This window comes from Pangasianodon hypophthalmus, chromosome 28, assembly GCF_027358585.1.
Source record: "Pangasianodon hypophthalmus isolate fPanHyp1 chromosome 28, fPanHyp1.pri, whole genome shotgun sequence".
In the NCBI taxonomy this organism is placed as follows: domain Eukaryota; kingdom Metazoa; phylum Chordata; class Actinopteri; order Siluriformes; family Pangasiidae; genus Pangasianodon; species Pangasianodon hypophthalmus.
Genome location: NC_069737.1, coordinates 12364850 through 12379849, shown reverse-complemented (window position 1 = coordinate 12379849; position 15000 = coordinate 12364850). Strand labels below are relative to the sequence as shown.

Below are 15000 nucleotides of genomic sequence, written 5' to 3'. Positions count from 1 at the left end.
TTGTGGACATATTTACTAATTTCAAGCTTAAAATTGTTTTAATTTATTGGCCATTCTATTGAGTTATTTGCCAATACAATACAGACAATTTCAAGCTAAAAATGAGTAAAAATATTTAGAAATACACTTAATATTCTTATATTTGTTCAAAAACAGTCTAATACAAAGAAATGTAAGTTGCCTATATTCAAGATAGTTTTACTTGCTAAGATATATATATATATATATATATATATATATATATATATATATATATATATATATATATATATATTTGCAGTGTACATGATCATTTGGCTACATTCTAACGCAAAACTGTATAAATATAGGTTCAGGCAGCCGACAGATGATGAGCGTTGTAGCTTGCTCACCACAAGTGTGCAATGTCATCGTGATTCAGATTAGCGGCAAATTTGCAAACCACCAAGTCCATCTGTTAGCATAAGAGTACTTTAACACGTGCAGCATTTTAATCTGAATTGAACCCTAGTGTGTTTAAATAGCAAAGTATGAATGTTGCTCTAATTCAGCCTCAGCAAACACGTGAAAGCGTCTTTAAAGGGAATTCTACCTTTATGACTTTAGAAAAGTATTTCAACTGTGTGGAAAATTTTTGTTCGGTTTCACACATAACTAAATGAGCCAAAAAGAAACTCTGGCTGAGGCGATCGTATAGCTAGAAACTTACATTTATACTTCGTTTTACTTAATTCATAATTTACTTTCTATAATTTGAGTAACATGATTGTACATTCAAAGTGACTTTGTCAGTCAGTATCACAAAATAAAGAAAAGAATGAGAGAATTTACTTTTCTTCTTCGTGTGATTCTTAGGACATTCACATGCTGCTACTTCCTGCTGAACATGTGATTTGTGAAACATTCCAAATATTTCATGTTTCAATGTTTCAATACTGCTTTCAGTTTGTTTTGTTACTTGGTTTTGTTTGATTTTGCACTTCGGTTTGGTTTCAAACACATTACTAAATGAACCGTGAATGGCTAAAATGTAAATCTCTCATAAATCTCTTTCATTCATTGGTCAGCAAATATGACAAAGAAAATGTACAAATCACACACGTCGCCCAAGCATGGAGAACGCGATCACAAATACACACATACACACAGTGCTCAATAAACGGCTAGATAATTCTAGATACATTTTGTATATCACAGTCAGAGTTTGTTTACTCTTTTTGTTGGTTGGTCCAAATCTCCAGAACGTATCACATTTCCGCAGTTCTACAGCTCTGTCCTTTGGCTCAGTTTATAGGGGCAGTTTATATTTATAGAATAGTAGCGGTTAAGAAATTACATTTTTGATCATTAAAATAATAAATACACCTTTAAATATGTAAGAAAACACATTGTGGTGTGCTGTTATAGGAAATTAATCTACAACAGGGTGGTGTGATGTGGCCTGACCTGAAACGAAGTTACTGTTACCACCCTGAAGTTGATTAGTTTCCAATAACAGTATGACCTGCAGTGTTTCCTCTTATACCACAGCAATCGCCGTTACTAACAGTAACGATTTCGTATTTATTAACGAATGAAACAAGTTATCGCTTACGTTATAGCAGCTACCGTATAAACAGTCGTTTCCTTGGTGAAATCTCTTTTTTCTCTCGTGTGATGTTACCCCTCCGTCCTCAAGATTTTATAGCGTTATCCCTGACTTTTACACAGTTCTGACACTGGAGACTCCTTCCAAAAAAAATTCCAAACCAACATAAAGCTAGTTTTCTCACTGCCATCTCATTGGACTTGAGATCCTTTCTAAGAAACGTGTTCAACGGAAAAACACAGCAGGGTTTTGATTCAAATGGAGTAAACGAAAACTGCCTTAGTATTGAAATGAAACAATGCAAACACACTAATGGAGCAGAGAAGAGCGCTTCAGGTCCCCGTTTTCCTGTACTATATCACACTCAACCCCTGATAATTCAGCTTTTAAATTCAAGAGCGATTTTCTAATAATGCGTCTCGACATGACCTGAACGATTCACACACTCTGTCCCGGTCAGAGCAGAGCAGCTGTTTCACAAGTCAGGAGGACAGAAAGCCTGACTTTTCACCTAAATACCTCATTCTGAAAATAAGAGTTTAAATCCTATATCAATTAATCATTCTCTTTCATTATTTATAATTAAATAAGGAAATAATTATATTAAATTACATTTCTAATTAAATATAATTTAATTCGTTATGAGTTCTTTACCGTTAAGTTGCTTTCTCTTGTCACTCTTTTGTGTGTGTGTGTGTGTGTGTGTGTGTGTGAGTGTGTGTGTGAATTTAAGATGTATCAAAGAAAACAGAAAGAACACAATGAGCCTCTGAACGGCAACAATATAAAACACACTGTCTTTTCACGCTGCTGATCTCACACACACACACACACACACACACAGAGACCCACACAGTGACACACAGACAAATACACAGAAAAAGACACACATTCACAAATACACACACATTCTCGAATATATATATACAGACACCCACACATACAAACATAGAAACATAGATGCACACACAGATACATGATACACACACGCACACACACCACACACACACTGCATCCTACATCCTACTCACTGTGTGTGTAGTGTGTTTATTATTGCGAAGTCCACTTGCTGACACTGGAGGGCACTTCACTGTTTCACTATTTCAGTATTTTGATATATCTGGTGCTTACTTGAGCGTACACTTGTCTCAGAAATCGTGCATGTGACCCAGTCCTTATAATGGGAAATGAGTGTACACACACACACACACACACACACACACACACACAAACATGGACACAAATCATCAGATGACCTTGACTCAACAGGTTATGCTGCAGCATCAGACATTTTTCCTGACTTGCTGTAATCAAGTGACACTACTGTGTGTGTGTGTGTGTGTGTGTGTGTGTTAGTTAAATAGTACATTTACGGCAGACATTTAAGGCTGGAGCTCAACCTGATTTTCCAGTTTCCCGCTTTAAATAATGCAGTGTCTGACAAAACCTCAAGTGTCTGATGCAGGCACACACACACACACACACACACACACACTATCCTACATCCTACTCTATGGTTCATCTTTCTTTGATCATCCACCAGTGCTGTTTATTCATTCATTATAAGGGCGGGGACAGGGTGCTGCTATGACATTGTACTGTAATAAGGATATCTGAAATATTTATGACATTAATGTTGCACTATTTCATTACAAATAATGACGCCACACAGAAGAATTTTCCAGGTGCGGCACATCCCTTTAAATATGAATATACAGCTAAAGAACAAGTATACCAGGTAGAAATCGGAGATAAGTGTATTTCAACATGGTTTTGCTAATAGTGATTTGTTTTTTTTGTATAACACCACGGCTCGGAAAGTAGTTCCGGCTGTTCTTATACATCATCGTTTCTATAGTAACAGCTCATACACAGGGACTTGTATGGTGGACGCTCTACATAATCTAAAACTAACAATAAATGTGTTGTTTAACAAAAAGGAAAACAAATAATTGTTGATGTGATGAAGTTTTTTTGTTAGGAGACGTTTATGGAAGGAGTCTCGGGTGTCAGCGCTTTGTAACTGTCACACGCTTTGTAAAGTTTAAACAATTGTTTATCATTGCTGTACGTTGTATGACGTAAACAAGAAGGGAACTAATTTTCTCTAGCTAACATTAAATCTTAACTATAAACCGTTAAAATGCATGACATGTCATTCAATGATAAATTAAACATCAATCGCTGTGTGGTATAAGCGGAATAGCACACCATGCTGTTATACGAAAGCTAATACGCTTCGCGGCCATATCACACCACCCCAGTGTGTTGTATTTTCTTATAATAACAGCACAATCCATTGTGTGTTATTTCTTACTTAATAAAGACCATTTACATTGTCTTTTTAAAAAGCATTCTGGCTTTTTGTACACAATCTAACCAAAAACTTTAGGCTAGTTATATAAGTTGGGACAATTCGCAACACCACTAACAAGTTGCTATGAGATCACATGATCCAAATCGAACCACTTTATCAGCATGATGTTATAAAATGGGTACGATCATGATCTCTCAGGAGGTTGATCCATTCAAGCAAACAGTAATCACTGTGGAATGCTAATAAACGGAGCTGTTAAGCTTAACATAGAGTTGTGTATAGACCTGATTTTAGAACACACTAGAACATACTAAATTATATGTTTCATACCACAGGTGAAGTTTTCACTGATATGGGTCTCATTATCATTATAGTATAATCTATAATTTGAGTTAATCATATCACAAGTTAATCACAAGTCATAATATTAATTAACAGAATGATATTAATACTTATCTATTACCATTATTCATATATAACAGGTAGCTGTTATTGTATACGCTTCTTTATTTCCTCATATGCTAAGGATTTCATCATTATGAAAGCTTTAGTTAAGTTTTAATATATTGCTTGCTTTTGAACGTTATAGTAAAGTGTTAGCAACAATAATTTAATACCCGTGTTCTTATACTGATAACCCTGACGTTGGGTTGCATGCTTATTATACCATAAAATTATCATACCATTCCACCTCTAAGTCATTCCTTTGTTTATACAGCAGATAAGCCCAATGTGACCGAGAACCGAAGTGTGAAGTAGCAAAGTACTTAACCCACATCAGTACATTTCTACTATAAACACCACATCAGTACATTTCTACTATAAACACCACATCAGTACATTTCTACTATAAACACCACATCAGTACATTTCTACTATAAACACCACATCAGTACATTTCTACGATAAACACCACATCAGTACATTTCTACTATAAACACCACATCAGTACATTTCTACTATAAACACCACATCAGTAAATTTCTACTATAAATACCACATCAGTACATTTCTACTATAAAGACTACATCAGTACATTTCTACTATAAAGACTACATCAGTACATTTCTACTATAAAGACTACATCAGTACATTTCTACTATAAACACTACATCAGTACATTTTCTACTATAAACACTACATCAGTACATTTCTACTATAAACACTACATCAGTACATTTCTACTATAAACACTACATCAGTACATTTCTACTATAAATACCACATCAGTACATTTCTACTATAAACACTACATCAGTTCATTTCTACTATAAAGACTACATCAGTACATTTCTACTATAAATACCACATCAGTACATTTCTACTATAAACACCACATCAGTACATTTCTACTATAAACACCACATCAGTACATTTCTACTATAAACACTACATCAGTACATTTTCTACTATAAACACTACATCAGTACATTTCTACTATAAACACTACATCAGTACATTTCTACTATAAAGACTACATCAGTACATTTTCACTATAAACACCACATCAGTTCATTTCTACGATAAAGACTACATCAGTACATTTCTACTATAAAGACTACATCAGTACATTTCTACTATAAACACTACATCAGTACATTTCTACTATAAATACCACATCAGTACATTTCTACTATAAACACTACATCAGTACATTTCTACTATAAATACCACATCAGTACATTTCTACTATAAACACTACATCAGTACATTTTCACTATAAACACTACATCAGTACATTTCCACTATAAATACCACATCAGTACATTTCTACTATAAACACCACATCAGTACATTTCTACTATAAAGACTACATCAGTACATTTCTACTATAAACACCACATCAGTACATTTCTACTATAAACACTACATCAGTACATTTTCACTATAAACACTACATCAGTACATTTCTACTATAAACACCACATCAGTACATTTCTACTATAAACACCACATCAGTACATTTCTACTATAAAGACTACATCAGTACATTTCTACTATAAACACCACATCAGTACATTTCTACTATAAACACTACATCAGTACATTTTCACTATAAACACCACATCAGTACATTTCTACTATAAACACCACATCAGTACATTTCTACTATAAACACCACATCAGTACATTTCTACTATAAACACCACATCAGTACATTTCTACTATAAATACCACATCAGTACATTTCTACTATAAACACTACATCAGTACATTTCTACTATAAACACCACATCAGTACATTTCTACTATAAACACCACATCAGTACATTTCTACTATAAACACCACATCAGTACATTTCTACTATAAATACCACATCAGTACATTTCTACTATAAATACCACATCAGTACATTTCTACTATAAACACCACATCAGTACATTTCTACTATAAATACCACATCAGTACATTTCTACTATAAATACCACATCAGTACATTTCTACTATAAACACTACATCAGTACATTTCTACTATAAATACCACATCAGTACATTTCTACTATAAACACTACATCAGTACATTTCTACTATAAATACCACATCAGTACATTTCTACTATAAACACCACATCAGTACATTTCTACTATAAATACCACATCAGTACATTTCTACTATAAATACCACATCAGTACATTTCTACTATAAACACCACATCAGTACATTTCTACTATAAATACCACATCAGTACATTTCTACTATAAACACCACATCAGTACATTTCTACTATAAACACCACATCAGTACATTTCTACTATAAACACTACATCAGTACATTTTCACTATAAACACTATAATAAATAATAAATAATATAATAAATTCCTAACAAATCTACACTTTAATAGATCTGACAGCAAGAATGGAAGCTGACAAACGTAGTTGAATATAAATTTCTGAATTTCTTATATATTTGAACAATATACGTCACATTAAAATAAAATTGTTTTTTCTGTGGTGTTTTTATTAAATTGACATTTTTAAAAATTACTGGTTAGACTTGTGGGTTCTGATGTATTGTAATAAATCAGAACCTCAGAAATTCAAACCTGAAATATACAGATTTTATGTAAATTAGGCTCAAGGTGAAGCATCCAGGAATCTCAGGGAAAAGTAGCCGTAAGTTTATGAAATACACCACAGAAAAAAAAAGATTTTTGTTTAATGTGACATCCATGTGCATAACGCACATAATCAATAATTCCTATTCAATTCCATAGAATGAAACCTAATACCCATCACTGTAATCTATATGTCTGCTGCTATGTAAACTTTGTATTTATCAAGACAAATTGTATTGTGACAGCTAGCAATTAGCATTTAAATAGTTTGTCAGTCAGATTTATAGTCATGCTAGCTAACATTTGAGAGATTAGCAGTAAAGCTATTAGCCTTCATTAGCCTTAGCCACATTTCTTAGTGAAAAAAGGAGCTAATTTACCATCACTAACTAAAATCAGTGTGTGATTTTACAAATTCTTTTGACGAACGTTCACAGTTTATACATTTCTAGTGAAGAAATAGTATTATTTATATTATTAATAGTATTAGAATTTGAAAACGTTATAGTATAACTTTTACTTGAGTTAATAATTTTGATACTTTTATCACCTCACTAAATTCAATTTGACAATAATAATTTAAAAAAATTGACCCAAGTTTGAAAAGAAATACAATTATTAAATAATAATAATACAAACTTGAAGCACACACAGCTCTCAGTAAGTATTATGTACTTAACATTACCTTATTCTTTATTATTCTAAGTATTTTTCAAATCAGAATTCCTCAAATAAAATCCTACCTCACTAAGTAATATATATTTGTTCAATTATGTGCGTGCGCAACTTTTCGAGAAATACGACATTAATGATTAGACCGTTTTTGTAAGAAGACTTTGCTCCTCGTCGAGGCTTGTTTACACTTTAGTCAAGCTAACCTTGTTTTATGGCTTACCCATAATACTCATGGTGGGGTTTTATGATGTTGCCATAGCAATTTGAAGATTAACCCCCAGGATTTTCTCCATTTCAAGGTTCAGCTTGAGAGGTAGATGTTGCAGAGTTGCGTTTTCAGCACTGCTTAGGTGTGTATGCGCCTATGTGTGTGTGTTTATTCATTTAGTTCTGACCGGACACTTGGGGTCAACGTGATCAGCCAATGACCTGGAACAGGAACTCAATTTGACCTCTATAATTTCCTGTTAGTGTGTCCTCTCTTCTAGCACTTTACTTTCCCCTACACTTTTTTTTTTCCTAACACACATACACAAACACGCATGCAATAAGTTACTGTTTAGGTAAAAGTTGAATGTCTAACCAAGAGTGACCATCATCATATGACTCGTGAGTGACTCGGCAGAAATCATTTGGCTGTTTAGCTGAACACACACAAGCTGAGTATCAGAACTCAGTTGTTGTTTTCTACTCATGAAGGCCGTCATCATTCCATTGTTGAAATTTTGTTTAGTTGCTGCTATTTACCTCTTGAACCCTGTCAAAATGTATTGCTAGAATTTCAGCTGTCTGAAATTTAAAGAAAATTATTAAAAATTTAAAACATTTTTAAACAGCAACAGGGTCGTGTATGAAGCAGAGTCACTGGTGCTATCCCGAAGTTGATTATTTTCCAATAACACCACGTATTTTATTCTGCTCATACCTTAGCAATTTGCCAGCACTTACAATGAACAACAGGTTGTACTTCTTATCCATTTATAGTTACTGTTGTTGTTAATGCTGTAGAACCTCCACAAAACAGGTCAGTTCCTGTTATCACTTATGTTATAGCAGCTATAAACGTTCCCTCGCCAACCTCTCTTTTTTCCTCAAAAGTTACTAAAACAAACAAACAAACAAACAAAAACAGCTTTATTTTTTGTACAAGACACCGCAAGAAGTTACAGCTTCACCTCTGACTGTTACAAAGCGCTGAAACTGGAGACTCCTTCCAAACTAATATTTTAACTTCACCTTATCAACGATTACACACGTTGCTTTCAAACCCATTTTGTATAATGTATTAGAACAAACGTATTTATGTTTATAAACCTTGAAACTGACAAGGTTAATATATGTAAATATATGTAAATGCTATTCGAATTATTGCACTTGAATTTATTATCTGAAGCCGAGATGAGAAGAGTGAGGTGTGCTAGTGACGGAAAGTGTGTGTAAGGGGTGTGTTTGAGTAAGAGAACACACAATCCTGATGAGAACTGTTATTGGGAAACGGTGCTAATATTAGAAAATGTCTTCTGGCTATATTACGATGTTACCGAACTCATTTCATGGATAATAAATTATAATGTATCTAAACATCATGACTAAGGCATGTGAGTGTGATGGATTGGATATTGGATCTGATCTGATATAATTTTCATGTTTTTCATGGTATTAGATGTGAGGACTACAATCTATAGCTCAATAGCTCGACAATCAAACTATTAGGGTTGAGCAATCAATCATGTGGTCAAGCCACAATACATTAAACTTATGGTTGTTTTCGTGTAATTCGTACTTTGATTCAACAATATGCCACTGTTGTTGCGCATCTTCCTCAAAGTTCGACGTGTTGTGCATTCTGAGATGCTTTTCTGCTCACCACGGTTGTAAAGAGTAGCTATTTGAGTTACCAAAGCCTTACTGTCAGCTCAGATCAGATCAGATCACATGATTGGCTGATTGGATTGCATGAAAGTTCAGGTATAGGTGTTCCTATTAAAGTGGCAGGCGAGTGTATATTACATATTAACAAACTAATCAAGAAATTTAACACTAGCTAAATATAGTGTGTACAGTATATGTGGAGCATCTCTATCGATCAGAACCTTTGCTGCAATCTCTCTATCTCGCTCTCTCTCTCTCTCTCTCTCTCTCTCTCACACACACACACACACACACACAAACACACACGCACATTTCACTTGTTCTCCTGCTTTATCTCTCCTGTCACACCCAAGAACTTTGCTCTCTCGAAATCCTGGAGTGTGTTAGGTAGGAGGGGGCACCTTTTCTTCGCCCCACCCCACACAAGCATTGAGCAAACACTTCACCACCTCCTACACACACTCCACACCAGCGATTCACCAGCCGTACCAGTGTGTCCGTGTGTGTGTTGGAAGAGAGAGAGAGAGATAGAGAGGGTGAACATTCAGGTGAGGAAGCTAGAGGAAAAGAGAGTGTGTTTGTGTGTGAGGTGGCAGCACAACACACACTCACACACACACACAGCATTAAGTGGACACACAGGTGCACCTGAGGAGGCAGGTACAGTGTCACAATTCTTTTTCTAGTGGTGTGTGTCACATTGTTTTCTGTGGGAGGATGCAGTTGACACAGCCTAAGGCATTTTCAGTTTGTTAGACTGTGTGTGTGTGTGTGTGTGTGTGCGCGCACTCTGGTTTTGTAACTACACTGATGTTTGTGTGACCTTGCTTAACCTTAATGTACACAAAAATTGGTGGTGCTTTAATTATTAAGGTTGAGGATCGGTGTGTGTGTGTGTGTTTGTGTGTGTGTGTGTGTGTGTGTGTGTACATATATGTGAGGTTTTCTGCCATCTTGGTCTTTGGACTCTACACCTTTTTTTGCCTCCTATGTTTACTGATAGGGTGGGCCCAGAGTGTGTGTGTGTGTGTGTGTGTGTGTGTGCGTTATCAGTGAGACTGCCAAGGTATTATGTGATGTATTGTTTTTTCTTTGAGTTGTATTTGAGGTAGTCACGTCATATTTAATGTAGCATCCCACAAAAAAAAAGACAACAACAACCGACATTTCTAGTTTAATCATCAAAAACTGACTCAAAATTTCCCCAAAATCTTAAAAAAAAACCCAAAATGATCTTTTTAGAAAAGATTAGACAACATTACACCATTTTGGTTAAGCAGTTACACTGCAAGTGATTCATTATCTTGTAACCCGATCTCACGCAAAACAATTTGGAGAAATTCTGAGCAAACATGATTTTATTGGATTTTATATTAAAAAACCTATGATTGTTATCACCCGTCATGCTATCCTGAACCAAATTATTACAAATTTTTACAAGATAGTGAGGTGGAGATCCCACTTTTTGCCAATATGGCCAAGTCCGATTCTTTAATTGGTTAGAAATAAACCACAATGTGGCATGCTGTTATAGGAAAACAATCAGTTACACAATGCAGAGTTCCTGTTTTTTAATCCTCTTATACCACAGCAGTTTGCCAATGATTACATTACATTTTGCATTAATTAAAGAACAACACGTTGCACTTTTTATCCATTTATAGTTACGTTTAATGTTGCGGGAACATCCGCGAAACAACCAAGTTTGTGTTATCGTTTACATTATAGCCGCTATAAACAGTCGTTCCTTCACCAGCTTCACTTTTTTTTAGGAAAACCTTATTGTTGGAAAAGCTAAATTACCTTATTGACAGACCGCTAAAACTGGAGACTCCTTCCAAAAACGGTACATAAATCAATAAAATCTACTTACAGAAAATTTCATCGTATCGACAATCATGCGTTTTTAAAATCCGTTCATGTGGAGCGTGATCCATTGTACAAGTCCTCGTGTAGGATGTTACTATGGAAACGATAACGTATTAGAACAAGCGTGTTAATACTGTATAAACATTTTGAATGACATTTACTACTTTCCGAGCTGCTGTTATAGAAAATTAATCCACACCTTCATTGACCGCTGACCAATCATATTTGAGAATTCAATAGTGCTGTGGTATAACGCTAAAAACGCACTTATTGCATTTGTTTGATAAATATTTATGATTATAGTAATGAAAATAATGTGCTTATATCTTAGGTTTATTCATTTGGCAGCATGAACACAATGAGAAATTGCTAAAGCGCTTTGCATTAAAATAATGAATAGCTTTGTTGGGTGTCTTTAATATGTTTAAGCGGAGAAATATTATCTATGTTGCCAGATAAAGCGGGATTCCCCGTGCTTGGGCAATTGTTGGTCATCTTGCGCCAAAAACCAGTCTTGGGCCGATAGGTGTAATTTATCGACCTTAGAATTTCGTGGCTGGATTCCAGTGAACTGAGGTTTAAAACATGGCTTGGACTGGAAACTTGGACTGTGCATCCATTCTGGCAGCCCTGCACTCGAGCAAAGACACATAAACTCCCGGAAAAGTCTAATGGTAAACTAGCGATCTAGATGAAGCTGTGGTCTTAGAAAAGGGAAGTGAATGCTGCCAGAATAAACAAAAATACGATCGGGGAAAAATTCCATTGTTTAAAAGAGCAAACGTCATAAATATTAGATGTATCAAATGCTGAAGGAGTGATGATTGTATGAATGTGACTGATAATGAGACAAATAAGAAATAAACTGGGTGCTGAAAAATTAGGAGGATGTTCAGATTCATCTTAAAGTTATATTCATATGAATTCTGCTGAATCTGTTTCTAAGCATTTATGGAAGGAGTCTCCAGTGTCAGTACTTTGTAACAGTCTTTTTTCGGACACACAAAAAAGAGAGGCTAGTAAAGGTTTCTATAATGTAAGCCATTCCAGGAAGTAACTTGTTTTGCAAATGTTCCACAACATTCAACGTTCTTTAATTAATAAAATTGTAAAATTTGTAAAGCGTTGCTGCGTTAAAGAGGAATAAACCAGTTTGGGATGTACAGTTCCTAGAAAATAATCAACTTCAGGGTGATAAGAGTAGCTCTTCTTTGTGTTGCGCCACATCACACCACCCTGTCATTGAATATTTTCCTATAATAACATTCCCCTGAGTGTTTTATTCCTGAAATAAAAATCTTTCTAGAGAGGTTAGACCTTTGGAACCTACTGCACGTGGAACATTTTATAGGAGTTTCGGAGAGGTCAGGAGTCGTGAGTACTGGCAGTTTTGTTCCTAGTCAGTGAAATGGATAGAGTTCGAGACACTTCAGAAATGTCCTTATTCGTTTCATTACTCAAGAAGCAACTGTAGTTCTCTGAAGTTTTCCAAAAAAGGTGCGTCACTTTCACTTTGATGCAGGTAAAGCCGTTTATTTTTTTTTTTTTTTCGTTTTCAGCCAATCAGATCGCTCCTCTTGGCTTGACCAAGCCTGAGGAATGTGTGTGTGAGGGTGGTAGGTATGTGCTGTGGAGACAGGTGTGTGTTTGCGCTTTCACTCAGTCTTAATCAGGACGTATTTTCTTATTTCCTCCTTCCTGATTCGCTCGCTCAGCCACAGGTTTCTGTTGCTGGTGCTGCGACTGGTTATGATTTATAATGTGTTGTACCGAATATAAGAACTTTTATTGGAATGTTGATAGCAATGTGCAAGTAGAGACAAAAATGACTATTATTTATCAGTTCTGATAAAATCGCATGTAAAACAGCATGGAAATCTTATTTAGTTTTTAATCTGTTCTCATTAAGTGTGATATTTCCTTACACAAAGAAATATTCGCGTTGTAGGAAGGCTGTGTGTTGTAGCAATCAACTCAGGTTGAAATCATATATCGGCCATCAAAATGTCCGTAATGCCCCTTTAAATTTTTTCACTTATCCACGCTTTAAAATGCCAAAAATTTACTTGTAAAAGAGAAACATTTCAGGAAATCCTGTAGCTTTTCAGTCTGAGAGCACTAATGAAAATCCTTCAATTTTGCCCTCTTTTTGAATTTAATACAATTTTTATTACAAATTATATTATTGACTGCAACTCGAGTGAAAAATAGAATCTTTTAAATATTTAGCCAAATGTCAGAGTTTCTTCATATTTCCTTTTTTTTTTTTTTTTTTCTTTTTTTTTTTTTTTTTTTCTTTGCTTTAATGACAGCGTGCATTAGAGTTGACATGGACTCCATAAGTTTGTGAAAAAAAACAAAAAAATGATCAAAAAACATGATCCATTGTAGATCAAATCCATCGGCGTGTCCTCTGAACACGTGCTTCAGTAGAAGAGATTAAGACATGAGGAAAATCTGACCTTTTTCCAGACCTTTTCCAAATATGACAAGATTGCTTACACTTAAATAGGGACCTAGAAATAGTTCCGAATCTTGAATATTAAATATTCAAAATATTGAACATTTAGTTTTGTTTTAAATATTTCAAAATTCTAAAACCTTGAGTTTCTTTCCAATTTTAAATGAAAAAAAAAAACTCTTTTGGACTCTTTTTGGACCCCACTGTATACAGTCGAAAATGTATAGGCCACCACACACACACACACACACACACACACTATATTAAAGACATGAGCACATCCACAATGTTTCTCTCGCCCTACCTTTGCTGAGTCACTACTTAATTTGTTGCCTAAGGAACGTTTCGTAAGTTTTGATGACTCTTTAGCTAAAGTCATAGTTAATCTACAGAGGAGATAATGTGTGACTAAAGTGGAAAGCTTAAAAAGTGCCTATCTTTTCTTTTGTTAAACTTTAGTCAGATTTTGAGCCAAAGTAGGAGATTTGGAGAGCAGGAATCCAAAAGAAAGGCTTTCAAATTTTACGTTGTACCACTCAAGCTTTTACAGCGAACGAGCGCAGTGTGTTTTCGAAGCATTTTTGAATATGGATTAATATCCATGGATAATATAACGGATTAATAATGTTTTGGTTGCCTGGAAACTTAATTGATTAGGCTAACATGTCGTAGAGCTAGTTAGCTAGTTTGCTTGTTAAGTGCGTTAAACAGAATGAGTTTTATTATTATTATTATTATTATTATTATTATTATTATTATTATTTTTATTAGGGTTGCTCTGTGGCGTAGACTAGCTAGCGTCTTTATTTTCTAACCCCAAGACTGCGTTTAGTAAGCACGAGTGCTATATAACGGTTGTACACAAGACTTTATTTGGCTCTGGATGCTCAGTATTTTCACACACCTCCTGATTTTGAAAAGATCACCTAACAAGATTTTGAAAAGATGCTAACAAGCTCATGCCTTGGCCGACGTGTCTAGGGAACAAGACGCTACAGAGACAACATTGTTGTAACAAACAAAATATCAATTTTAACATTGTGTCAGTGTGTAGTAGGGTTTCATTTCGTTTTCTGGTTGTTGTGCACTAGGCATCGATGAATAAATGATTAATATTTCAGTTCCCTATTGATTTGACACTGATTCCCATGACTGGAGGACATAAAAAGCAGAAGCTCTGT

At 34.9% G+C, this 15000-nt stretch overlaps 1 protein-coding gene across 7 annotated transcripts in view; it reads left to right on the top strand.

The window, feature by feature from the left end:
• Positions 1-15000, top strand: part of rbm47 (RNA binding motif protein 47) — a 34792-nt gene that overhangs the window by 3873 nt on the left and 15919 nt on the right. The window contains exon 1 of one of the 7 annotated variants that reach the window (XM_053230695.1): positions 9725-10149. The exons of 1 other annotated variant lie outside the window; for it this stretch is intronic. The gene's annotated coding sequence lies outside the window, so the exon portion shown is untranslated. Of the gene's footprint in view, positions 1-9724; positions 10150-10525; positions 12856-15000 lie in introns of those variants that run through there. 5 more of the 7 variants (XM_026942907.3, XM_026942906.3, XM_053230696.1 and 2 more) reach the window with 5 other exon arrangements.